Source organism: Tamandua tetradactyla, chromosome 19 (assembly GCF_023851605.1).
Source record: "Tamandua tetradactyla isolate mTamTet1 chromosome 19, mTamTet1.pri, whole genome shotgun sequence".
Classification (NCBI taxonomy): domain Eukaryota; kingdom Metazoa; phylum Chordata; class Mammalia; order Pilosa; family Myrmecophagidae; genus Tamandua; species Tamandua tetradactyla.
This window is the reverse complement of record NC_135345.1, coordinates 42,554,105-42,581,959: the sequence shown is the minus strand read 5'-3', so window position 1 is coordinate 42,581,959 and position 27,855 is coordinate 42,554,105. Positions and strand designations below refer to the sequence as shown.

The window sequence follows — 27,855 nt, the reverse complement described above, 5'->3', positions numbered from 1 at the left end:
AGAGGTTTCTTGATTTGCCATAAGTCACATGGCTAGTATGTGACTGAATTGAAACCATTTGCTCTATGTCTTGTCACTCTTCCACACAACTCAGGGTCACCTGGTGCTGGCAGTTGTACTTGGACTTTGAATCTCCAGGGGAAGTGAGCAGGGGAAGGAGGCTGGCACCAAGTGAGGGAAGAGTGGTGAATATTCTGCCTGATAAATTCACAATGGAAACTCTGTTGCTAATCACAGGCAAGCCAGCAAGAGAGCAAGTAAAACTGTTTTGGTGTGAGTTAAATCTATGCTTCTTTTGTTACTTTCCCGTTTAAATAATTAAGACATTCATTCAAATTAAATGACCTTGAGTTAACAAAAAGAGAATACCATTAATTTGATTGAGTTGCCTTTTTTGGCTACTTTCAGTTAGCTTTCAGCAGACACACTTCTCACGAACGCTCGTGGAATGAGCATCCACCATGTTTTCAGTTGGATGGGGCTACAGGGGCTTTCTTATAGGGCATTCCATCCAATGCAGGATATCAGCAGCACCAGTGATAATCCTGATCTGATAAATATGTGCACTGAGAGCTTCCCATGGGCTAGGCACTCATTACAGCTCTTCGAGGTTGCTATTATTATTATCCCCATTTTAGAGATGAGGAAATAGACTCAGAGAGGTTAAGCAATGAGCCCTAAAACACACAGTGAATTGTAGCAGCCCTGGGATCCAGACTCAGGTCTCTGTAACTCCAAAATTGGAGGGCTTAAGTATTGTGCTACTTTGTTGCATTCCTTCTGGACTTGAATTCCTGCAGTGATGGAGGCATTGCCATTTCCATGAGACACTTCAGGCTGTGGTTGGACATCCCTATTGGATAGCTCTTTCTTACATTTATTTAGAATTTTTCTTGTAGTTTTCATCCACCAGACCTCGTTTTTCCCCTAGGAATAATAACCATTTGAGATCCCTCCTTTGGTGTGAAAACTAATTCTCCAGAAATTTAAAGTGAGGGGTTACCTCGAGGGGTCTGTGGTTTCCAGAGTGATGCCGAGGTCTCTGGTGATCTCTCACCCTATCAGAAACCTGCTCAAATGTTAGTGGGTCCAATGACCACTAACTCATGATTTTGTTACAACTCATGATTTTGTGGGGCAGGATTTGAGCAGGTCTCACTGGGAGATTTTTCTGCTGCCTGTGGCATCAACTGGGCTCCCTTGGTCATGGTTAACTGTGGCTAGCCTTGCCAGGAGGGTCTAGGTGGGTCCACGATGGCCTCAGGTCCATGAGTGGCACCTTGGCAGGGGCAGCTGTAGCCTCCCTCTCTATGTAGCCTCAGGGTGTCTTTATAAGGTCTCCATAGCTGGGTGGTTGAACTTAGATGTCAGCTAAGACCCCCAAGGGTGAGTGTCTCAAGAAATAGGACATCGAAACTGCCAGCTTTTCTGGGCCGGGACACAGACACTGGATCAATGGCATTTGGACTCCTTTCTTGGTCAAGACAGACCCAGAACCCATCAAGGTGCAAGGGGAGGGGACACGGACCCCACCTCTCAATAGGAGGAGTGTTGAATTTACTGTACCAAAGATCAGCCTCAATGAGTCCCCATGCTCTTGGATTGGTGATAAATTCCTTATTTGAGTTTGAAAGTTCTCCCTGTGAACTAATTATTTTCTCTACTTGGGGCATTTGGACTTTAGGGACCTCCTTTTCTAATGACAATTTTAGTTAAACAGCACAATTTTTACAAGTACTAATTATTTAAAGAAGTTGAAAATAAACCCTTTAGTATTATAACATTATAAGGCCTGTTTTTCACTAATGAATGTAAGACTTTCTGTTATAATTCCTTTGTAAGCTTAATCATGTATGAGTGGAAGACAGATGGGCACTGGGAGTTAATAGAAAAAGGAATGTAGAAGCCCTAAATCAAAATATTTTTATTAATAGTTTAGTTTGACCTCTTTATCATATGACATCATTTTCATTTTTTAAATCCAGTAAAGCATTTATGGTGTTTTGATTCTTTAAAACAGCATTTTTAATGTTCTGTACCTTTGATCAATGGCAGATCCCTTTGTTTTTCATTAGAGATTGAGGCAAAAATTCAGTGGTCATTCCTCTACTTATTTTAACAGAAAGAGTTAATTGAAATTATTTCTAATCTTTTGATCCTTGTCACACTACCCTGCTATGCAATAATACACTAAAGAATTTTCAGAGAGCAAATATTGGGGACTTAGTGTTGCTCCTTGTAAAAATATTTCATTTTATGGAGTTATGCTAGCAATTAGCATGCAAAATTGACCAAAATGTGTGCTGTGTTAGAAAATAGGAAATACTTCACAGAGAAGTACAATCAGTGCTTTGGATGAGAGATGTAAATTCACTTTTGCCAGGTGGCTTGCTCTTTTTTACTTGAGATCCTGGGGAGAATCTTGGATGGCAATTTGAAAGTTAAAATAAGAGGTTTTTTGTGGACAAGAGTTGTTCATTTATTCTTTATTAAATAGCCATTTTTGCAAAAGCATCAGTGAAGCAGTGATCTTGGCACATGATTGTTGCATGTACCTTTATTTTGTTTCGTTGAATTTTTTTTTTCATTTTTTTTATCTTATGAAATTTATTTATAATACTTATAGAAAGTAATATTTATTTTCTAATATGGGGCTTATTCAAATGTAGTGTTCATTTCAAGTAAATACTAATATTCTTATTTTTGTGAGAGTATTACAGATTCTTGCTGAATACAGATACATGAATATTGCGTACATTGTTGAATCAGAGCACAATGCACTAGACACTGGGATATGAAGAGATAAAAGTTGGAGTTAGGGAAGTTTTTCAGACCTGCTGAAAAGTACAGGGAATGGTACATCAAACACCCCTGAAACCATGATGCAACGTGAGAAATAAAACATTAGAAAGATAATTGGAGCCCCTATCAACTCCCCCTATTCTCTTCCTCTTCCTTTCTTTACAGTGGTGCCCATTACCCTGAATTTGGTGATTATCATTCCTGCACCTGTCTTTCTGCCTTCACTGCATATGAAATATACCCATCTATGTGTTCGCTGTGATGCATAGTGCCAGGTGGTTTAGCACTGGAGTTGGCAAACTTTGGTTGGTGGGTCAAATCCAGTCCACCACCTATTTTTGTATGGCCTGCGAGCTAGGAATGTTTTTTACATTTTTAGTGGTTCCTCAGGCAGCCAAGTACAGAATTACCATATGATCCAGCAATCCTGCTAATAGATATATACCTGTCGTGGATGATGGACTGAGATTAATAGTACAAGTATAAGAATGTTCTTTAATGAATTATAATAAATATATGACACTAATGCAAGGTGTTAATAATAGGATGGTATATGGGGGGAAAACTATACCTTACATAAAATATGGACTATACTTAAATAGTACTATTTTACTTTTCTTTCTTCAATTGTAACAAAGATATCACACCAATGAAAAGTGTTAGTAATGGGAGGTTTATGGGAATGCTGTATTTTTTACATGACTTTTCTATAAACGTACAACTTTTCTAATTAAAAATAACAATAAATTTAAAAGAAGCATAATAAGTGAAAGAAACCAGTCACAAATTCGAGATATTATATGATTCCATTTATAAGAAATGTAAATATACATAAATCCATATGGACAGAAATAGATTATTGATTCTGTAGGGTAGGGGAAGGATAGAGGGATTGAGAGGTGACTGCTAAGGGGTATGGAGTGTTTCTTTTTAGATTTATAAAAGTGTTCTAAAATTGATGATGGTGATGAATGCACAACTCTGACTATAATAAAACTGCCTGAAAATGTAGAGCTGTGTTCCAATAGCCATGTTCTTGAAGATGATTGTAAAATGATACAGCTTTTGCAGTGTCACTGTGTGATTGTGAAAACCTTGTTTTCCTGTTATCTATCTGATGCTCTTTTTATCTACCTTATCGAAAAATGAGTAAAACATACAGAATAAAAATAAATAATAGGAGGAACAAATGGTAAAATAAATTTAGTAGATTGAAATGCTGGTGATCAATGAAAGGGAGGGAGAAGGGGTATGGTATTTATGAATTTTTTCCATAAGAAATATGGGAGTAAATTGTATTTTGTTTCTTATGTGAATTAAAGAGTCACAGTACTGCATTTACCCTTTTAGTTACCTTTACTGATGATCTTCATTTCTTCACTCTCCTCTAAGCCTCTTTCTCTTGTCTTTTCTTTTCGTCCTGCAGAACTCCCATTAGTAATTCTTGTAGACCACATTGCTTGTTAATGAAGGATCTCAGTTTCTCTTTATCTGTGACTATTTTAAACTCTCCCTCATTTTTTTTATTAATTAAAAAATATTTTTTAAAAAATACCAAAAGACACCACAAAACGCAAACATTCGTGACTTTTGATCATTCCATTCTACATAAGTATAATCAGTAATTAACAGTATCATCACATAGTTGCATATTCATCATCATGATAATTTCTTGGAACATTTGCATCTATTCAGAAAAAGAAATAAAAAGACAACAGAAAAAAATTCATACATACCATACCCCCACCCCTCCCCCTCACTGACCACCAGCATTTCACTCTAAATTTATTTTAACATTTGTTCTCCTTATTATTCATCTTTATTCCCTATGTTTTACTCATCTGTTGATAAGGTAGATAAAAGGAGCATCAGACACAAGGTTTTCACAATCACACAGTCACATTGTGAAAGCTGTATCACCATACAATCATCTTCAAGAAACATGGCTATTGGAACACAGCTCCACATTTTCAAGCAGTTCCTTCCAGCCTCTCCACTACATCTTGACTAACAAGGTGATATCTATTTAATGCGTAAGAATAACCTCCAGGATAACCTCTCAACTCTGTTTGGAATCTCTTAGCCATTGACACTTTATTTTGTCTCATTTCAGTTTTTCCCCTTTTGGTCGAAAAGGTTTTCTCAAGCCCTTCATGCTGAGTCTCAGCTCATTCCAGGATTTCCATCCCATGCTGCCAGGAAGGTCCACACCCCTGGGAGTCATGTCCCATGTAGACAGGGGGAGGACGGTGAGTTTGCTCATTGTGTTGGCTGGAGAGAGCAGCCACATCTGAGCAACAAAAGAGGTTCTCTTAGGGGTGACTCTTAGGTCTAATTTTAAGTAGGCTTGACCTATCCTCTGTGGGGTTAAGTTTCATGTGAACAAACCCCAAGACTGGGGGCTCAGCCTATAGCTTTGGTTGTTCACCCTGCTTGTGAGAATATCAAGAATTCAACTTGGGGAAGTTGAATTTTCTCCCTTCTCATCGTTCCCTGAAGGGGACTTTGCAAATACTTTACCATTCACTGTTCAGATTACTCTGGGATTCACTGGAACGTCACTCTGGACAAACCAACAAAATCTCATGTCCTACTCAAGGTTCCATGTACTTATGGTGTTCAACCAAGCTGTCTACATAAGTTATATTAGGAAATGTACTAGGTCAAAATATAAATTTTGTACCAAATAAGCATTTTTTATTTTAGTCTCACACGTAAGGTAAAATATTAAAATATTAATTACCATCTATTTTCAGCACCCTGTAGTATTGACATTCCCTTGTTCCTCCTCACACAAAAACACCTTTTAATTTGTACATTTAGTCACCATCACCACACACTCTAGGCATTCCTAGATTACACCATCTCAGTCTTTACCATCTATCTTTCTTTCTGATTTCATTTGTGCCCCCAGCCCTCCTCCCTCTATCATTCTCACATTCAGCTTCATTCAGTGTTTTAACATAATTGCATTACAGTTAGGTAGTATTATGCTGTCCTTTATGAGTTTTTATATTCATTCTTGTTGCACAATTTTTATCCCTTCAGCTCCAATTACCCAATATCTTACCGTATTTCTACCTCCTGATGGTCTCTGTTACCAATGAAATTCTCCAAGTTTATTCACTAATGTCAGTTCATATCAGTGAGACCATATAGTATTTGTCCTTTTGTTTCTGACTAATCTCACTCAGCATAATGACCTCAAGGTCCATCCATGTTGTTACATACTTCATAACTTTATTCTGTCTTATGGCTGCATAATATTCCATAGTATGTATATACCACAGTTTGTTTAGCCACTCGTCTGTTAATGGACATTTGGCTGTTTCCATCTCTTCACAATTGTAAATAATGCTGCTATAAACATTGGTGTGCAAATGTCCATTTGTGTCCTTGCCCTCATGTCCTCTGAGTAGATACCTAGCAATGGTATTACCAGGTCATATGGCAATTCTTTATTTAGCTTTTTGAGGAACGGCCAGACTGCCTTCCACAGTGGTTGTACCATTTGACATTCCCACCAATAGTGGAAAGTGTGCCTCTTTCTCCACATCTGCTCCAACACTTGTCATTTTCTGTTTTGTTGGTAATGGCCATTCTGGTGGGTGTGAGATGATATCTCATTGTGGTTTTGAGTTGCATTTCCCTAATAGCCAGGGAAGTTGAGCCTTCTTCATGTGCCTTTTGGCCATTGTATTTCCTCTTCTGAGAAGTGTCTGTTCAAGTCTTTTTCCCATTTTGTAATTGGGTTGGCTGGTTTTTTGTTGTTGAGTTGAACAATCTCTTTATAAATTCTGGATACTAGACCTTTATCTGATATATCATTTCCAAATATTGTCTCCCATTGGGTAGGCTGTCTTTTTACTTTCTTGATGAAGTTCTTTGATGTGCAAAAGTGTTTAATTTTGAGGAATTCCCATTTATTTATTTATTTCTTCAATGCTCTTGGTTTAGGTGTAAGTTCTAGGAAACCACCTCCTAGTATAAGATTTATAAGATATTTCCTTACATTTTCTCCTAACAGTTTTATGGTCTTTGATCTAATGTTTAGGTCTTTGATCCATTCTGAGTTAATTTTTGTATAGGGTGTGAGATATGGGTCCACTTTCATTCTTTTGCATATGGATATCCAGTTCTCTGGGCACCATTTATTGAAGAGACTGTTCGGTCCCAGGTGAGTTGGCTTGACTGCCTTATCAAAGATCAAATGTCCATAGATGAGAGGGTTTATATCTGAAAACTCTGTTCAATTCCATTGGTCAGTATATCTATCTTTATGCCAGTACCATGCTGTTTTGATGACTGTAGCTTCATGATATGCCTTAAAGTCAGGGAGCATGAGACATCTGACTTCATTTTTTTTCTCAAGATACTTTTAGCTATTTGGGGCACCCTGCCCTTCCAGAAAAATTTGGTTATTGTTTTTTCTAATTCTGAAAAGTAAGTTGTTGGGATTTTAATTGGTATTGCATTGAATTTATACATCAATGTAGGTAGAATTGACATCTTAACTATATTTAGTCTTCTGATCCATGAACACGGTATGCTCTTCCATCTATTTAGGTCTTCTGTGATTTCTTTTAACAGTTTCTTGTAGTTTTCTTTGTATAAATCTTTTGTCTCTTTAGTTAAATTTAATCCTAAATATTTTACTCTTTTGGTTACAATTGTAAATGGAATTCTTTTCTTGATTTCGCCCTCAAATTGTTCATTACTAGCGTACAGAAGCACCACAGATTTTTGAGTGTTGATCTTGTAACCTTCCACTTTGCTGTACTCATTTATTAGCTCTAGTATTTTGCTGTGAATTTTTTGGGGTTTTTGATATATAGTATCATATCATCTGCAAACAGTGAGAGTTTTACTTTTTCCTTCCCAGTTTTTATGCCTTGTATTTCTTTTTCTTGTCTAATTACTCAGGCTAGAACTTCCAACACAATGTTGAGTAACAGTGGTGATAGTGGACATCCTTGTCTTGTTCTTGGTCTTAGGGGGAAAGCTTTCAGTTTTTCCCCATTGAGGATGATGTTAGCTGTGGGTTTTTCATATATTCCCTGTATCATTTTGAGGAAGTTCCCTTCTATTCCTATCCTTTGAAGTGTTTTCAACAGGAAAGGATGTTGAATTTTGTCAAATGGCCTTTTCTGTATCAATCGAGATGATCATGTGGTTTTTCTGCTTTGATTTGTTGATATGGTGTATTACATTAATTGATTTTCTTATGTCAAACCATCCTTGCATACCTGGGATGAATCCTACTTGGTCATGATGTATAATTATTTTAATTTATTGCTGTATTCTATTTGCTAGAATTTTGTTGAGGATTTTTGCATCTGTATTCATTAGAAAGATTGGTCTGTAGTTTTCTTTTTTGTAATATCTTTGTCTGGCTTTGGTATGAGGATGATGATGTTGGCTTCATAGAATGAGTTAGGTAGCCTTCCCTCCTCTTCAGTATTTTTGAAGAGTTTGAGCAGGAGTGGTACTAATTCTTTCTGATAGAATTCACATGTGAAGCCATCTGGTCCTGGACTTTTCTTTTTGGGGAGCTTCTTAATGACTGATTCAATTTCTTTACTTGTGATTGGTTTGTTCTTCTCGAGTCAAAGTTGGTTGTTCATGCCTTTCTAGGAAGTTGTCTGTTTCATCTACGTTGTCATATTTATTAGCATAAAATTGTTCATAGTATCCTGTCATTACTACCTTAATTTCTGTGGGGTCAGTGATTATGTCTCCTCTTCCATTTCTGATCTTATTTATTTGCATCCTCTCTCCTTTTTGTCAATCTTACTGATTTTCTCATAGAACTAGTTTCTAGTTTTGTTGATGTTCTCAATTGTTTTCATATTCTCATTTCATTTATTTCTGCTCTAATCTTTGTTATTTCTTTCCTTTTGCTTGCTTTGGGGTTAGTTTGCTGTTCTTTAGTTCTTCCAAGTGGACAATTAATTCCTCGATTTTTGCCCTTTCTTCTTTTTTGATATAGGGGTCTAGGGCAATAAATTTCCATCTTAGCACTGCCTTTGCTGCATCCCATAAGTTTTCATATGTTGTGTTTTCATTTTCACTTGCCTTGAGATATTTACTGATTTCCTTTGTAATATCTTCCTTGACCCACTGGTTGTTTAAGTGTGTTGTTGAGCCTCCACATATTTGTGAATTTTCTGACACTCTGCGTATTATTGATTTCCAACTTCATTCCTTTATGATCTGAGAAAGTGTTTTGAATGATTTCAATCTTTTAAAATTTATTGAGACTTGCTTTGTGACTCAGCATATGGTCTATCCTTGAGAATGATCCATGAGCACTTGAGAAAAAGGTGTATCCTGCTGACCTATAAAGGTCTGTTAAATCTAGCCCATTTATTGTATTATTCAAATTCTCTGTTTCTTTATTGAACCTCTGTCTAGATGTTCTGTCCATTGATGAGAGTGTGGAATTGAAGTCTCCAACTATTATGGTAGATGTGTCTTTTTCTCTTTTCAGTATTTGCCTCATGTGTTTTGGAGCATTCTGGCTCGGTGCATAAATATTTGTGATTGTTATGTCTTCTTGTTGAATTGTTCCTTTTATTAATACATAGTGTCCTTCTTTTTCTCTTTTAACTGTTTTACATTAGAAGTCTAATTTGTCATATTTAGTATAGCTACTCCTGCTCTTTTCTGATTGTTATTTGCATGAAATATCTTTTCCCAACCTTTCACTTTCAACCTATGTTTATCCTTGGGTCTAAGATGTGTTTCCTGTAGACAGCATATAGATGGGTCCTGTTTTTTAATCCATTCTGCCGGTCTATGTCTTTTGATTGGGGAGTTTAAGCCATTAGCATTTAGTGTTATTACTATATGGGTAGTACTTTCTTCTACCATTTTGCCTTTTGGATTTTATATGTCATTTCTAATTTTTCTTCTTTTTACCTTTACTGATTGTCTTCCTTTCTACACTCTTCTCCACACCTCTCCCTCCTGTCTTTTTGTATCTGTCTCTAGTGCTCCCTTTAGTATTTCTTGCAGAGCCAGTCTCTTGGTCATAAATTCTCTCGGTGATTTTTTTTTCTGAAGATGTTTTAATATCTCCCTCATTTTTGAAGGACAGTTTTGCTGGATATAGAATTCTTGGTTGGCAGTTTTTCTCTTTTAGTAATTTAAATATATCATCCCACTGTCTTCTTGCCTCCATGGTTTCTGGTGAGAAATCTACACATAGTCTTATTGGGCTTCCCTTGTATGTGATGGATTGCTTTCCTCTTGCTGCTTTCAAGATTCTCTCTTTCCCTTTGACCTCTGACATTCTGATTAGTAAGTGTCTTGGAGTACGTCTATTTGGATCTATTCTCTTTGGGGTATGCTGCACTTCTTGGATCTGTAATTTTAAGTCTTTTGTAACAGTTGGGAAATTTTCAATGATAATTTCCTCCATTAGTTTTTCTCCTCCTTTTCCCTTCTCTTCTCCTTCTGGGACACCCACAACACGTATATTCATGTGCTTCACATTGCCCTCATTTCCCTGAGTCCCTGCTTGTTTTTTTTCCATTTGGTACAATAGTTCTTGTCAGCATTTTTGTTTCATTCTCCTGGTAACCCATTTGTATGCAGCACTCCTCAAAGGTTTATATTCTGCGCTGAGTCTCTGTGGACTTACCTCCCTGTGCCTGGATATAGGTGGAATTCTAACTAACTGCTATGAATTACAAGTGGGATTTGTCCTTTTATTCACTTAATTTCTAGGGAGGCTTTTTCAGGGTATATCCTTAGGTTGCCATGTTGATGATGTCACTCCACAGTATTTTTCTGTTAATCCAGCCTTGCATGCCTAAGGTAAATCACAGTTGATCATGGTGTTTAATTCTTTTTTTAGGGGATTGTAGCATGGTCTGGGAGTCGAACCCGGGTCTCCTGTGGGGAAGGTGAGCATTCTACCTCTGAACCACTTGTGCACCCTTTAACTGTTTTAATGTGCTGTTGATTTAGTTTGCTTATATTTTGCTGAGGATTTTTACATCTACATTTATAGAAGATATTTGCTCTATAATTGTTTTTTCTTGTGGATTTCTCTCACTTGGATATGAGGGTGATGTTGGCCTCATAGAATGAATTAGGGAGTGTTGCCTCTTTAATTTTGGGTAGGAGTTTAAACAGGATTGGTGTTAATTCTTCCTGAAAAGTTCCCCTGATCCTGAGCTTTTCTTGTTGGGAAGTTTTTGATTACTGATTCCATGTCTTTACTAATTATTGACTTATTGAGATCTTCTATTCTAGAGTTAGTGTGTATAATTTGTATGTTTCTAGGAATTCGCCCATTTCATGTAGATTATTTATTTTGTTGGTGTAAAGTTGCTCATATTATCTTCTTATTCCATGAGGTAGGTAGTAATGCCCCCCACTTTCATTTCTGATTTTAATAATTTGTGTCCTTTCTCATTGACAGTCTAGCCAAAAGTTTGTCAATTTGATTGATCTTTTCAAAGGACCAACTTTTGGTTTTGGTGATTCTTGGTTTTTTTTTGTTTCCCCTCTATTTCATTTGTTTCTGCTCTAATATTTTTATTTCCTTTCCTTTACTCACTTTGGGTTTAGTTTGCTCTTGTTTTTCTAATTTATTCAGTTTTGAGATTAAGTCTCTGATTGAAATCTTTCTTTTTAAATGTAAGCTTTTAGAGCTATACATTTCCCTCTCAATACTGCCTTTGCTGCATCCCATAAGTTTTGGTATATTGTATTTTCCTTTTAATTCACCTCAAGATGTTTCCAATTTTCCCTTGTGATTTCCTCTTTAATCCATTGGTTGTTTAAAAGCATGTTATTCCATTCTACATATGCAATCAGTAATTCTTAACATCATCACATAGATGCATGATCATCATTTCTTAGTACATTTACATCGATTTAGGAAAAGAACTAGCAAAACAACAGAAAAAGATATAGAATGTTAATATAGAGAAAAAAATAATAATAGTAAAAAAAAGGAAAAAGAAAAAAAGACACAAACAGACAGACAAAGAAACAAAAAAAGCATGTTATTTAATTTCCACATATTTGTTAATTTTCCATTTCTTCCTTTGTCATTTATTTCTATCTTCATTCCATTATGACTGGAGAAGATACTTTGTATGTTGTCAGTATTTTTAATTTATTGGGACTTGTTTTGTGGCGTAAGATACGGTCCATTCTGGAGAATGATCCACATGCACTTGAGAAGAATGTGTATTCTCTTGTTGGTTGGAATACTTTATATTTGTCCATGAACCTAGTTTGTTTAAAGTGTCATTCAAGTCTTTCATTTCATTGTTGACCTTCTGTTTAGATGTTCTATCCACTATTAAAAGTGTATATTAAAGTCTCCAACTATTAATGTAGAACCATCAATTTTTCCCTTTGAATCTGTTAATATTTCCTTCATATATTTTGGGACTCTGCTGTTAGGTGCATATATAGTCATAATTGTTACATCTTCCTGTTGAATATGTTTAGGTCTTTGACTTGTGTTCCCTTGTAACTTCTCTTTCCTTTTATATCTTTAGATTTTTAGCTTCTTGTGCACAAAGAGATTTCATCTGCCCTGGTTGTAAATAGACTGACAAAAATTGGTAAAATGTAACTGAGCAAATGCTCTTTCAACCATAAACTACATAAAAAATATGTCTATTTATTTTGCTAATAATAATAATAACAAATTTCTTTCTTTCATGATGGATCTTCCCACTTCCCAAGCCAAAATTTTGTAGATAATTGCCACAAATGATGATTTCCTCCTTCAAGAATAGTTGCAGATCAGATGGTACTAACATTTAGGGATGCTCTGGAGTCCAGGGGTGAGGTCCATGGGCTTCTCAGCCAAGCAGTTGTCTTGTAGCCATGAGACCTTGGGCTTTGTAGCAGAGAAGGAGGGGATGGCTATTGCAAAGGTCAAATTCAAATAGTCAGAATGCATCCTCAAGTTGCTTTCAAGTGAGTAGCGGAATGAAGTAGGAAAAATAGAAAATGAGATATACTATAAGATTGAAAGCAAAGAATGATAAAAGTACAGAAAAGATATCTGGGTAAAAGGAGGGAGAGATTAATTTTCCTCTGAGGACAATCTTGAAAGAAGTAACTGGGAAAGACAACTAAGGATTTTGACCATTGGAACATTCCAGGCCATGGGGACACCATAAGCAAAGGCAGTGATACATAATCAGGCTTCATATGGGTAATTGAGAATGGTTCCGTTTGACCATGTTTGAAGGGAACGAGAGAGAAATGGGAGTGAAGATGAGGGTTGAGGGGTCTGGTCAGATAAGACCTGGAATGTCAGGTAGAGGAGCTTGGTCACCCAGTTTGCATACTCCTACCAGTAATATGTATAATGCTGTAACAACAGCTTACAAGTCTGCACTCTGTCCTTAGTTCTAAAAGACTGCTGGGTCACAAGGCCTTGACTTTTCCAATCTTGCATCAACGTCACTCCCTCCAGTTTTGCTATCTCAGTATAAAAAATGTGTAAGACACTGGAACATGCTGTTTTACAAACATCTCAGAAAGAACCAATCTGAGAAGCATTTTGCAATGGCCTTCATCTTTCCATTATCACTTTCAAATCAAAAGAAATATCCCTGACTATAGCAGAATACACTGCGTTTTTTTTTTTTTTCCTTCCTTATGCTTACACGACTCTGACCTAGGAAAGAGGCCAGAGTGGAAATTTTCATTGTTGAGATGCATGGAGGAGGGTAGGAGAGAAAAAATGATTTTTTAAAACCTTTCCTTTGGATTGGTAGTGATGTATCTTTATCAGTGTTACAGGTATGCATGTTAAGTGGCTTTCCATGGGTCTTTGCTTCATTTAAGCATTATCTAATGCTTGTATTTATAAAATTGATCTGCTAAGTAAAAAAATTATTTAATATTTTCACAATAAAGTATGATCCAAATCGTTTTCATTGATGTTAATTGGATGAGGAGATTAGTAAAACCTGGCTGCAGATGCCATTTTAGTTTTAACCAGGAAGAACAAAAGTTCTCAAAGTCTATGCAGCCAGGGTCCCTGGTGCAGGCAGAATCCCTCTGAGTCTCATATCATTTCAATTCCCCATACCAGACCTGCAGAATTGGACTTTCCTGGTAGGAAACCTGGGAATGTGTATTTTGACACACACCTGAAATGAGAGGTAATCCTTTTTTATACCTAGTTTGGTAAGAGAATGCTAATTCATAAATGTTGTAAAAATTGCTTCACAAAAAAACACTTAGAAAAACATCTTAAAGTGATACAATTCAACTAACTGTGTGTTCTAAAGTAGTTAAAAATAAGTTTTGCTATACAGGGCAGTGGAAATAAAAGGAAAATAAGTTAATGATTGTGAATTGTTGCTACTTTTTGCAGAGTCCCTATAACTGAAAATCTGCTCAACACAGGGAACAGCCAAAAATAAAAAAAAAAGTAAAGAGATTTTAAAAAATAAAGTAGATCTTTGAAGCAAAGGCCAAAGATTCTGCATTTGACATTTGGATGGGAAAAAGTGGAATTGTGGAAATGAGGAAACACTCATTGAAACAAGTGTGGCACCATTTTATTGATGAACATGGACTTGACTTCACTTAAGAAATATTTTTGAAAATGAATCCCTTGGGGGTTATTTTAGTGAATCTCTTCTAGGCATCCAAAACTATATTTTCACTTTGAGAGACTCAGTTTTCACACAGACTTACCTCATATCAAATTCTTGCCCTCTTTTCCAGCCGGAGAACCATGAGCAAATGTCTGTCCCTCTGGGCAGCCCTTCCCTGGTGTTCTAAGTAAACTTCATCACACCTCAAGATAATTGTGAAGTTGCTCCGCCCTTATCTGCACGACCCTTCTGCTTTCTTGTCTCCAGATGCTCTTGCTTTTAAAGAATAACCACATCTAAACTAAGTGCTGATCTCTCATTCACAAGGTCATTAGCATGTGAAGCTGTGTATCTATAGCTTGGAGGCCAAGGAAAGAGGGACCTTTACCAGGGCTGCTTACAGATTCCAGATTGGAAATTGGAATTGGCAGTTAATGGGCTAATTGAGGTCCATGAAATAGTTTTCTTTGCTGCATGCACTTTTTTAAAAAATTTAATTCTTATCAGGGTAACTTAGCATAAAACTCCCCATTTTCACCATTTCCAAGTATACACTTCAGTGCTATTATATTACAATGTTGTGCTGCCATCACTGCTATCCATTACCAAAACTGTTCTATCACTCCAAACAGAAACTGTCTTTAAATATTAACTTCCCGTTCTCCCTCCCATGGCCCCTCATATTCTGTAACCTACTTTCTGTCTCTATACATTTGCTTTTTTCTAAGCATTTCATGTAAGTAGATTCATACACTCTGTCTTTTTGTGTCTGACTTATTTCACTCAATGTGGTGTCTTCAGGGTTCATCCATGTTGTGACATGTATCAGAACTTCATTACTTTTTATGACTGGATAGTATTCCATTATACCTATATACCACATTTTATTTTTCCATTCATGGAAAAATAACTTGGGTTGCTTCCATCTTTTGGCAGTTGTGAATAATGCTGCTGTGATCATTGGTGTACAAATATTTGTTTGAGTCCCTGTTTTTGTATTCTATTCACTTTTTTAAAAATAATGCACTGTTTATACATTCAATAGCATGTAGAAAAGAAGAAAAAAGTCCAGAAGGGGAAACATATATAGGGAGATGAAAATTGTATCAGTAAATATGCTGTGAAAATTACAGACCAAAACTTTTTTCAGGTAGATCAAGATTTCTCAACTTCAGTGTTATTGATATTTTGGTCTCGATGATTCTTTGACATAGGAACTGACCTGCACACTATAAAATACTTAACACTAAATACCAGAAGCACACCCTGTTCCTTTTTTTTTTAAACTGTTTTTTTACTGTATAGTATAACATTTATACAAAGCAAAGAAATAAAAAAGCAGTAGTTTTCAAAGCACTCTTCAAAAAGTGATTACAGGACAGATCCTAGAGTTTGTCAAGGACTGCCATATGATCCTCTCTTATTTTCCTTCTAGCTGTTCCAGAATATAGGAGGCTAGAGGGCTTAAATACTTTTTTGCCATCACAATCGACTTTTTTTCCTTCTTTTTTTTATGAGCAATGACATATATACAAAAGAGCTATAAATTTCCAAGCATAGCACCACAATTTGTTGTAGAACACATTTCAGACTTTGACATGGTTTACAATTTCACAATCTTAGGTTTTTACTTCTAGCTGCTCTAAAATATTGGAGACTAAAAGAGATATCAATTTAATGATTCAGCATTTATAATCATTTGTTAAGTCCTATCTTCTATGTATAATTCCACCATCACCTTTGATCTTTCCACACCTCACATTAGGGTTGTTTGGGCTATGGCAATTCTAAATTTTTCATATTGGAAGGGTCTGTCACTAATATGAGGTAGGGAGATGGAACTATCTGATGTTCTGGAGAGGCTGGGCTAAGTTTCAGGACTTATCTGGACCAGGGACCCATCTGGAGATTGTAGGTTTCTAGAAGGTTACTCTAGTGCCTGGAACCCTTGTGGAATCTTATAAATTGCCCTAGGTGTTCTTTAGGTTTGGCTGGAATGGTCCTGGTTGGGGGTTGACAGGTTATGATAGGTAGCAAGGTCTTCCTGAAGCTTACATAGGAATAACCTCCAGAGTAGCCTCTTGACTCCATCTGAACTCCCTCTGCCACTGATAATTATTAATTACACTTCTTTTCACCCATTTGATCAGGATGTAATTGTTGATCCCATGATGCCAGATCTGGATTCATCCCTGGGAATCTTCTCCCACATCACCAGGGAAACTTTCACCCTTGAATGTCACATACCATGTAAGGGGGAGGGCAATGATTTCATTTGCAGAGTTGGGCTTAGAGAGACTGAAGCCACATCTGAGCAACAACAGAGGTCCTCCAGAAGTAACTCTTAGGCATACCTATAAATAGTCTAAGCTTCTATGCTGCGTACATAAGCTCAAGCGCATGGCCTGTTGATTTGGGTGTCCCTAAAGTTTGACACAGTATTGGGGATTCCCTAATGGTAAGGTTCAATAGTTCCATAGTCTTTCTCCCTTCCCTCAGGGGATTTTGCCAATACTTTTTGATTATCTGCTTAATATACTCTAGGATGTTTCCAGGCATTACACTAATCTATACAGGATTAAAGGGCCTCTTTCTTATTCTGGTCTCTCTGTGTTTCAGTTGTTCAAATAAACTATACAGGTAGGTTGAATTAGATTATGCGCTACAAAAAATTTCAGTTCCAGATCAAACAAACCTTTCTTCTTTTGGTCTCATGGAGTATGTGTGGTTCTAAAATAAAGACACTGACTTCCTTACCCTTATGGTCTGAATTACTTTAACCCCAACCTGTTTGGCTTCTTCTTATCTCTATCAGGTTATATATATATAAAACAACCTCTCAAAATCCAGAAATAATAATCACCACTCCAGACTTAATGTGTCTGCTGTAAAAGCTTACAATCTAGGCCCCTGTTTTCTTATAAGCATTTTCTAAAGGTGACCACACCGTTGATGTTTTTTGTTTCTGGTTTATTTTGACTCACCAAATGTCCCATATGTTCATTCACATCGTTGCATGCCTCATGACATTCTACCTTTTTGTTGCAGCACAACCTTTGTTCATAAGTATACACCATTATTCCCCATTCTATTTCTCTGTCAGTGCATCCTTCAGGCACCTGCATTCATTGGGTCCAAAGTCCACAGATCATCAACGTTCTCAATTTTAGATAACTTCATTTTTCCCAAGAGAAAGAAAACCAATAAACTCACCGTCACCAAATAAGAAATCTAAACCTCCTCTTAACCCTTGTCCCTCCCTCCATTATTTACCTCTGCTGTTGCTGTGGTAGTGCTGATGGTTTCCTTTTGAACATTGCTCATAGCATACAACAGCAGTTTTCTCCCTATACCCTGAACTTCAACACTCTTTATACAAGGATCATATTTTTGAAGTAATTCTTATAAGAATTCATTCATATTTCTAGTGTGAGTCAGTGGGATACATAGGTCTATACTACCCCTTTCAATCTTCTTCATCTTCAACATGGTAATATTACTTCTAAACCCACTAGAGAATCACCTTCACTCCTATCTATTACCTTACATTGGAGTTCAACTTCATTAGCTAACCGGTTCACCCATCTCTAGTTTCTATGTATCTCTAAGTCCCCTGTATTCTGTACTATAAGTCTCTGATTATGCCTTTATGCTGGTCATAAAAGTGGAATCATACAGTATCTATCCTTTTAAAACTGGCTACTTTCACTCAGCGTATGTCCTCCAGGCTCATCCATCTTGTCATGTGCTTCAGGACGTCATTTTGTCTTACTGGTGCATAATATTCCATCGTATATATATACCACATTTTGTTGATCCACTCGTCTGTTGTTGGGCATTTGGTTTGTTTCCATCTTTTGGTGGTTGTGAATAATGCTGCTGTGAACATCGATGTGCAAATGTCTGTTTGTGTCGTTGTTTTCAGCTCTTCTGGGTATATACCAAGTAGTGCTATTGATGGGTTATAGGGCAGCTTGATATTTAGTTTCCTAAGGAACTGCCAAACAGTCTTCTATAGTGGCTGCACCGTTATACATTCCCACCAGCAAAGCATAAGTGTCCCAGTTTGTCCACATCCTCTCCAACATTTACAGTTTCCTGATTTTGTATTCCATTCACTTTTGTCTCATCCAGTCTTTAAAAATTGAATCAGTTGCCTGCATTAAAAATTTAAGATATTTCTTACATACACAAATCTAAATTTCCGTTTTGTCATGAAAAAAAAAATCAAAGCTTTTTCAGTATCCTTCTGCCTCCTTTAACTGGGGAAAGCCTCTCCAGCTCTTCTCCCTCAGGCAAAACGTCAGGAGCCATTTTAGTCTGCTGTTGTTTTCCGATAATGATGTTAAAAAGAAAGTGAAAAGATTTCTAGGGTTCATGTCTCTCCAAAGTAGAGAAACAGAAATGAAAGCAGCTGCTTCTCTCACACACTTTGCCCTCCTTGCCTGTTTGCCCTTAGAAATTAATGCTATCTCCTTGTCCCTAAGCAACCACTAATTAAACAAACTACCAGAATTTTCGATGGCATGCCAGAAGGGTTTGAAAGAGATCACAAAAGGAAATATTAACCAAAATAGCAAACCAATATAAACTTCAATATAATTGAAGGATGATAGTCTCACATGCCTCTGGGATTCTATAGCGCTCCACCATCACTTCTCCTCATTGCTCTTTAGCCCTGCTCACTGACCTGCCCACTCTATCTTTAAAATCACGGGGCAATCTCTTCCCTTGGCCAATAAATACAGGATCTTTTCTTAGAGCCTTAACTTTTGCTAGTTGTAAGCAACTCATCATTGCATCCCAAGATGAACTTGGGCAGTTGTCTCTGATGGGAGTTAGAGAAAGTGGAGACGTCAGGTATAGCAAAAGTAAATGGCATCTCCTTGATCAAAGTCTAGTTACCACCATACCTGGGACGCTTCCAAGCTCTCATCCTGGCTAGTAGCCTCCTATGTGACGTAAGAAACAAAATCATGTATCCTTTCTGTGTTTTTAAGGAAGTGTCCTAGCTGCCTCCCTCCCCTAACACCCCCTCTTGACAGAGTTGACCATTCTTTGAATAAAGATTTTATTTGTTTTAGACATATGTAAGGACCTTCCGGGGTTTGTCATTATTCTCACAGAGTATTCAGTTGTGACCCTTTGAATCCTGAAAGATAAACTTCCCCAGAAATAATAACTGGTTGGAAAAGTATTGAATTTTAATTGAGAACACCTCAGGGAAACTGGAATGTTCCCCGACAAAGTCTGCAGACTCACCTTGTAGGCAACCTTGAGTTTCCTGTTGCTCTAGGGTTACCATATTTAGCAAATAAAAATACAGGATGCCCAGTTAAATTTGAATTTCAGATAAACAAGGAATAATTTTTTAGTATACTATTCCATTCCCAGTTCTCACAGCTGGGACCTGAGTTATTGCCAGGCCACAGAGAGACTCTGGCAGTTTGCAGAGAAGTAGAAAAAAATATAGACAGCCACGCCACTTGCGGTGAGTCTGGAGAAGGAGGCAGGGGTGGGGTGCACTTTTAAGGCTGGACTTGGTCACCTTGACCCTGGCAAGGCACTGTCATTCCTTGAAAGTGCGATTCCATCCTTTTTACTTCCCTGAAACAGTGGAAATGCCAGTCACTAGCATTTGGGTAGGGCACTACCTTTTGTCTGTCTGATTTAATCAGTAATTCTAACTGGTAGTGCACCTTACCTCCCTATCCCCACAGGGTATTCCTTTTAATCCTCACCGCTGACTTTGAATTATATCATTAGACCAAGACTCCAAAGAAGGGTGAAAGAAATTATTGACAGGCTTTTCAACTGTAAGTGAAGTTGCTGAGAGTCAAGCCTAGGTCTCTGACCCTGACCCAGTTAACACAGTGTTCCATCCCCAACTCTTCCAGTATTGTCTTTGGTGAAATTAAAGTAAAACAAAGCTTCACACCACACCTGGAGGGGAAATGAATTCATGGAAGTGGAGGTTAAGAGCAGTTCCACTCATTTTGTTTTCATCAAATTTACAGTGCCTTCTTTCTGTTTTTCTGTTTCAATCCTCCCCTATCAGCTGCCCCCCCCCCCCCGCCCTCTTTACCTCTAGTGAATGGGCAAATGTTTAGAATTATAGGGATTGATGAGAGGTGGTAGGGCCTTCTAGTCTCTTAGTTTAACTCTGCACCCCACCCCTGCCCCGCCATATCGTAGTTCCTCCTTGAGTACTGCTTGTACTCTCTGGGTCTCTGCCCCCATTCAGTGAGGGTTTCCCCAAATGCACCAGCTGCATTCCAAACCCAAGCCTCTGAGTCTTTGTTCTCACTGTTCTCCCCCTTGCCCCCACTTGTCTCTAGCTGCCTAAATTCTCATCCTCATGCCCAATTCAAGTCCTGCCCCTTCCACAGATCCTTTCCAACCACTTTCGCACAGATAGCATCCCCCTTTTAAATTCTTTTGAGCACTTAGTCTTTACAACACATTTCAGTATTTAAGTTGCTAACACACCAGGACAAGAAATACCCTTCCTTTGGTAATATCCAATTCAAAACCTCTCATATCATAGATGATGAAACTGAGCCTCAAAGAAGTCACGTGATATGCTCAAGGTCACCCAGTTATCTAAATATATGTATTCATTACTGGTGCAAGCTGTTCTCAGTGCCCTTTGTCTACCCCATCAAACTGCCCTCTTGTATTTGCCTGCAGCTCATGTTGATGCACTGCCTTCTGGAAGAGAATCAAGAAAACACCCCTAAAAATAGGAAACCCCAAATAAATGCACACACAAGAAAACAAAACAAAAAAGGAAACCCACATTTTCTAAGTTGACAACAGAGAGAGGGTGCTTGGTCCTCCTAGCTGTGAATTTGTTTCCAAGGGTCAACTTCTTGGAGATGTGTCGCTAACCAACATTCCCCCCACTTTGTAGGTCTCTAGACTCTTGCTGCCACTGTAAAACTTGAGCCCAACCTGGAATAGAGGACCCTTGAAGGTGTAGAATATGCACAGAAAGTAATATGCAATGAGATTTTCTGGTTCACAAGATGAGGCCCTCTACTTTCAGTTTAGTTCCATCCAGTCTCCATGCAACAGAGGTTGCTATTAACTGCCTGTTATGCAGTAGCACCCTCAAACGTGTCTGTTTTCACAAAAACTTACTCTACACTCCCCAAAAAAAGTCCAAATAAGAGGCATTTCCTTCCTGGTGGTCAAAAGCTCACCTTCCAGATTCTCATTTCTGGTTTGAGGAGGCACTTCTTTCCAGGGTATTTAATGTCAGAAATTATCATATTCTTTAGGGAAGACACCCCACCACCATCACTACTTCACCCGCAACCACATTAGGAAGAAACTATTGTGTCAGAATACAATATAGCTATCTCCCATATACAATACATATTGCAGAGGAGTGGAAGGTGGAGGAGGGTTATTCTGTGGCATCTCACTAAGAAGTTAATTGTCTAAAAAGTATACCCTCTTTTATTCTTCTTATGGAGTCCCACCCCATAGCATTTAGCACAGTGCTGCCCATTTAGTGAACTGAGTGGATTTGACACATTCAGTGTAGTGGATTTGACACATTCACCTCCATGGAGAGAGGTTTGGGTGGCAGTAAAAAACCAAGGGGCAAGGATGTGGGGGTGTGGGAAGAGGTGAAGAATGCCATTTTGCTTACCACCTTTCAAATGACCAAGCAATGCCTCTTTGACCTTTGTTCCTCTGATGTATTTGTTCTTTTACTCATTCAACAAAGATTTCTAGAGAACCTGCTATATTTGGTGCTGGGGATGAGCAATAAACAAAATAGAAGCTGTGCCTGTCCTAGAGAGCTTAGGTCTTCTGTGTGGACTTGATGGATGCCCTATTATGGTCTTATTACAGTCAAGAAGAGCCTGGTTTATTATGCTTGATCTTCTGCTGAAACACCTGTGTTTTATGGTACTGCCTGGCAGCTAGCTGCTTTGATTTTTGTTGTGAGGTTTGGGTGCTAACTAACAATGGTTTTGCTCTGAGAAACTCCCATCGTTGTGGTTACTCTGGTTAACCAAGCCTGCCAGTGTAAAACAAGGTAATAATTGGCAGTTGTGTAATGTATGTGCTTTTTCTTTACACAAGACTTTCAAATGTCAGTTCATTAGAGCCTAATGAAACAATTAGGAATATATATGGGGTCATTATTTGCTTTCTTACTTCTATGATAAAAGCACTACTTCTCAATGATTGCAAAATTTATTCTGGCACTCTAAAACAAAAAATACGTATGAGACTCGTAAGAAGTTGGGTTTTTTCCCCATTTCTTTTTCATTTGGCGCATGAATTCCATTCCATACCCATTTTTTTTCCCCATGTACAGTGAATTTTTAAACAAACAGCAGCAACCCTATTTTCCTAATTTAGCTAGCATGGAAACACCTAATCCTCTTAGTTTTCTTGATTTTGCAAACAAGGATTTGTTGGGATAAAGTCTTTTAAGTAATCCAGTCACATGGAATAGGTATTCATTTGATGACCCAAGTAAAGCTATTAGCAAAAACAAGGTAATGAATTAATAATGTCCCTCAGAGTCATTTTCTCTGTCTTACTTTTCAACCATAGGTTGAACAACTGAAATGAAAGTAGTGAATGCACAGCTGGTTAATCACTTCACATTATCAGCTAGTGCTCCATTCAATTTTCTAATCTTCCCATTTTGAACTTGTGAAAAAACATAGTCTCCCAGCTGTGCTGCCCAATATGATAGCTACTAGCCATTTGTGGCTATTGAAATGTGGCTAGTGCAATTTAATTGAATTTTTAATTTTAATTAAATTTAATTTAAAAACTGAAGCAGTGTAAACTTTTTGTTGTTGAACACACATTTATTTGGAAATTTGTTGATACATTCGGACAAACTTGGGTATGTGAATATGCTTTTTCAACTTATAATTTTTTTTTGCATAGGCAGGCACGGGGATTGAACCTGGGTCTCCAACATGGCAGGTGAGAACTCTGCCTGCTAAGCCACCGTGGCCCACCCTCAACTTTAAATTTTATTAACACAGATCTAGTATTTCAGATGAAAATTTGGCATCAAAATTGAGATATGCTGTTAGTGTAGAATACATAATCAAATTTAAAAGACTTAGTAAAAAAAATAAAATCATTAATAATTTTTATATTGATTACATGTTGAAATAATATTTTGGATATATTGGATTAAATAAACTTATTGAAATTAATTTCACCTGTTTCCTTCCTTGTACTTTTTAAATGTGGTTACTAGAAAATTTGAAGTCATGTTGTGTGACTTACATGATATTTCTAACATAGAGAGCTAGTCTATTGGATTAGAATGGAAGGATGTTATATGTCATGTTTCACAGCATTCTCACTAGCTTACCTTGTGAGAGCATGATAATGAACCTAATTTAAAAACATGAACAAAAATGGAGTGGTTGTTTTAATAATTCTGTTTTAAAAAGTTCTGTCAAACTTAGGTGCTCTTTGATATATATATATATTTTTATATATATATATTTTAAATATTTTTATTAAGAAATCTTCCCACACATACAGTCCAACCACATGATAAGATCAGTGGCTCACAATATCATCACATGGTTGAGTATTCAGCGCCATGATCATGTTTAGAATATTTGCATCACTGTGGTTTTTTTAAATGCAAAACTGCTTCACCTATTTAGTTCCATTTATTGTGCGGAAATGTCACAAGCTAAACTTTGAAATTTCAAACAACTGGTTAAGGGATTCATTCAACAGTATAGTTTAATGAATCAGATCACAAACAAATTTATAGAGCATTTAAATATTGTTTTATGTTACAAGGGCCATAATATTGTGGTTAAAAGCTCAGACTCTCTAGAGTCAGACTGACCTGGGGTTGAATTCTAGATCTGCCATTTTCTACCCATATGACTTCAGACTAATATTTCAAGCTTGCTGATCCTTGGTTTCCTCATCTATAAAACGATCCTTATGGCATCATTGCAAGGATTAACATCTATAATCTTTGTAAACTGACTGACACATGGGAAGCACTCAGTTGTTGAAAATTGTTGTTGACTATGTAGCTTTTATGTTGTTATTATTCTCCATATTGTAAGGTATCTAAAAATGTCCTTAAATGATTATTCTTATGCATTATATAGATATCACCTTTTTAGTAAAGATATATTGAAGAGACTGGAGGGAAGTGCCTGAAAATGTAGAGCTGTATTCCCGTCACCATGTTTCTTTCTTTCTTTTTTTTTTTATTGGATCCTGTTCTGAAGAGAAACAACCATAAAAAACGTATTTGGTATAACTAGAGAAACTCTGGGTTCTAAAAAACGTATTTGATATAACTAGAGAAACTCTGGGTTCTAGATATTACTGTGGAACTGTTAGATTTCCATTTGTGGTAATGGTTTTTTTTATTATTTCTTTTTTTATTATTATTAATTAAAAAAATTAACTAACACAACATTTAGAAATCATTACATTCTAAATATGCAATCAGTAATTCTTAATATCATCACATAGATGTACGATCATCATTTCTTCGTACATTTGCATCGATTTAGAAAAAGAAATAGCAAGACAACAGAAAAAGAAACAAAATGATAATATAGAGAAAAAAATAAATATAAGAAATACAAAAATATAAAAAAAACAAAAAAAAACTATAGCTCAGATGCAGCTTCATTCAGTGTTTTAACATAATTACATTACAATTAGGTAGTATTGTGCTGTCCATTTTTGAGTTTTTGTATCCAGTCCTGTTGCACAGTCTGTATCCCTTCAGCTCCAATTACCCATTATCTTACCCTATTTCTAACTCCTGATGGTCTCTGTTACCAATGACATATTCCAAGTTTATTCTCTAATGTCGGTTCACATCAGTGGAACCATACAGTATTTGTCCTTTAGTTTTTGGCTAGTCTCACTCAGCATAATGTTCTCTAGGTCCATCCATGTTATTACGTGCTTCATAAGTTTATTCTGTCTTAAAGCTGCATAATATTCCATCATATGTATATACCAGTTTGTTTAGCCACTCGTCTGTTGATGGACATTTTGGCTGTTTCCATCTCTTTGCAATTGTAAATAATGCTGCTATAAACATTGGTGTGCAAATGTCCATTTGTGTCTTTGCCCTTAAGTCCTTTGAGTAGATACCTAGCAATGGTATTGCTGGGTCGTATGGCAATTCTATATTCAGCTTTTTGAGGAACCGCCAAACTGCCTTCCACAGTGGTTGCACCATTTGACATTCCCACCAACAGTGGATAAGTGTGCGTCTTTCTCCACATCCTCTCCAGCACTTGCCATTTTTGGTTTTGTTGATAATGGCCATTCTGGTGGGTGTGAGATGATATCTCATTGTGGTTTTGATTTGCATTTCTCTAATGGCCAGGGACATTGAGCATCTCTTCATGTGCCTTTTGGCCATTTGTATTTCCTCTTCTGAGAGGTGTCTGTTCAAGTCTTTTTCCCATTTTGTAATTGGGTTGGCTGTCTTTTCGTTGTTGAGTTGAACAATCTCTTTATAAATTCTGGATACTAGACCTTTATCTGATATGTCGTTTCCAAATATTGTCTCCCATTGTGTAGGCTGTCTTTCTACTTTCTTGATGAAGTTCTTTGATGCACAAAAGTGTTTAATTTTGAGGAGTTCCCATTTATTTATTTCCTTCTTCAGTGCTCTTGCTTTAGGTTTAAGGTCCATAAAACTGCCTCCCATTGTAAGATTCATAAGATATCTCCCTACATTTTCCTCTAACTGTTTTATGGTCTTAGACCTAATGTTTAGATCTTTGATCCATTTTGAGTTAACTTTTGTATAGGGTGTGAGATACGGGTCCTCTTTCATTCTTTTGCATATGGATATCCAGTTCTCTGGGCACCATTTATTGAAGAGACTGTTCTGTCCCAGGTGAGTTGGCTTGACTGCCTTATCAAAGATCAAATGTCCATAGATGAGAGGGTCTATATATGAGCACTCTATTCGATTCCATTGGTCGATACATCTATCTTTATGCCAATACCATGCTGTTTTGACCACTGTGGCTTCATAATATGCCTTAAAGTCTGGCAGCGTGAGACCTCCAACTTCGTTTTTTTTCCTCAAGATACTTTTAGCAATTCGGGGCACCCTGCCCTTCCAGATAATGTTGCCATGTTTCTTGAAGATGATTGCATAATGATACAACTTTCACAGTATGACTGTGTGGTTGTGAAAACCTTGTGTCTGATGTTCCTTTTATCTACGGTATGGACAGATGAGTAAAACATATGGATTAAAAATAAATAATAGGGGAAACAGATGTTGAAATAAATTTAGTAGATTGAAATGTTAGTGATCAATGAAAGGGAGTTATAAAGAATATAGAAAAAAATAGGGTAAACAAAGCCTAAATTACATTGGGTAGATGGAGATACTAGCAGTCAATGAGAGGGAGGGGTAAGGAGTATGGTATGTATGAGTTTTTTCTTTTTATTCTTTTTCTGAATTGATGCAAATATTCTAAGAAATGATCATGGTGATGAACTATGTGATGAAAAAAAAAAAAGTCCTCAAAGTTCCTATCTGCCATCTTGCTGTTGTCTCTGGAAGGGCACTGTCAGAACTGTCATTCATTTGTAAGAAGTTTACAAACTCTCTGAGTTGTGTTTAATGTTGAAACTCTTCTCCTTTCTCCTTTCTTGCTGTTTGCCCCCATTCTGCAGTGGGCCTTTAATCCTGGAATTTTTCTTCTCTTAGTCTTTTTTGTACTTGGCACTCTCCATATACACTTTTTTTTTCTTTTTAAATTTAAAATTTTGGGGGATAGGAGGTGCGTTGCATGGGCTGGGAACTGAACCCGGGTCTCCACTGAATGCATCATGCACCCTTCCATATACTTTTTTTTTTTTTTTTTAGCATAAATGTATTATATCCCTAGAAAAAGAATCCCAGGATTTTTCCTCCTGTGTTTTTTCATCTTGCTTCCTCATGAACCATGATGCCAGCTGAAGTCATCAGAACAGTGAAACCAAACTGATAGATTATTCTGCCATTTTTCTAGATCATTGAGTTGTACATCAAATCTGGGACTAATCACTCCAACCTTGTTTAACCTGCCTGTGAGGTTTATAACAGTTTTCCCAGCTCTGTGATCATTGATGATTTCAAATTTGCCGATGCGGCCATGCTTCATCATCACAGTTAGAAAAGTGGATAATGACTTTGGAGCATGGCCAAATAAAGACCTGGCGTGTGCCTCTCTTCTTGGCATTGTTGACGCTGTTGAGAGCAATTGGCCAGGATATTCACGCGCACCATTATGGCGGCACAGAAAGATGGTGGAAAGAGCCCATATACTCTTATAAACTTTTTATTCGCAAATATGTGTTGAGGAACTATGTGCTGGGCTCTCTGGTAGGTGCTAGGAATACAGAAATGGATAAAGCAAAGCCTCTGCCTTTAGGGTGCTTGCTAATTAGTAGAGGGAAAAAG

The 27,855-nt window shown here is 37.1% G+C and overlaps 1 protein-coding gene and 1 pseudogene across 20 annotated transcripts in view; one reads left to right on the top strand and one right to left on the bottom strand.

Moving 5' to 3' along the window:
* RBM47 (RNA binding motif protein 47) overlaps positions 1-27,855 on the top strand; it is a 192,230-nt gene that overhangs the window by 20,674 nt on the left and 143,701 nt on the right. For 2 of the 20 annotated variants that reach the window (XM_077136681.1, XM_077136679.1), the window contains exon 2: positions 10,664-10,712. The exons of the other annotated variants lie outside the window; for them this stretch is intronic. The gene's annotated coding sequence lies outside the window, so the exon portion shown is untranslated. The remainder of the gene's footprint in view (positions 1-10,663; positions 10,713-27,855) is intronic. 20 annotated transcript variants of the gene reach the window in all.
* LOC143663172 (small ribosomal subunit protein uS8 pseudogene) lies at positions 27,298-27,684 on the bottom strand (annotated as a pseudogene).